The sequence below is a fragment of the Triticum dicoccoides genome, chromosome 4A (genome assembly GCF_002162155.2).
Source record: "Triticum dicoccoides isolate Atlit2015 ecotype Zavitan chromosome 4A, WEW_v2.0, whole genome shotgun sequence".
Taxonomy (NCBI): Eukaryota; Viridiplantae; Streptophyta; class Magnoliopsida; order Poales; family Poaceae; genus Triticum; species Triticum dicoccoides.
In genome coordinates, this window is record NC_041386.1 from 162097100 (window position 1) to 162097696 (window position 597).

Here is a 597-nt window from a genome sequence, read left to right on the forward strand (position 1 = left end):
CTCCACTTTTCTTCCACTCCACCCATGCTCCCCCTTTGCTTTCATCTGCACCCTTCGTGTCCGTGACAATGATCACATATATAGGCATCACGTCCGTGACAAGTAGACCGACTCCTGTCTGCATCTACCACTATTACTCGACCAATCTACCGCTATCCAACATGCATCTATGATACTAAGTTCATGATAAACAGAGTAACGTTTTAAGCAAGATGACATGATGTAGAGTTGTAGACAAAGTAAACTCAAGCAATATGATTAAACCCTGTCATTTTATCCTTAATGACAACATTACAAATATGTGTCTCGCTACCCCTTCTGTCACGAGGTGAGGACACCGCATGATTGAACCCATTAAAAGCACCTCTCCCATTAAAGATAAATCAATCTAGTTGGTCAAACCTAACGGATAGATCGGAGAGAAATACAAAGCTATCATAATCATGCATAATCATGAAATGACTATTTATTTGATAATAACGACTTATCACAAAAACAACCAAGGGTCCATCGACCCGATTGAAATTGCCTTCACTGCGTTGAACCGAAGGAAACTACTAATAAAGTTCAGAAAAGACTCAGTTACTTTCAATGAAT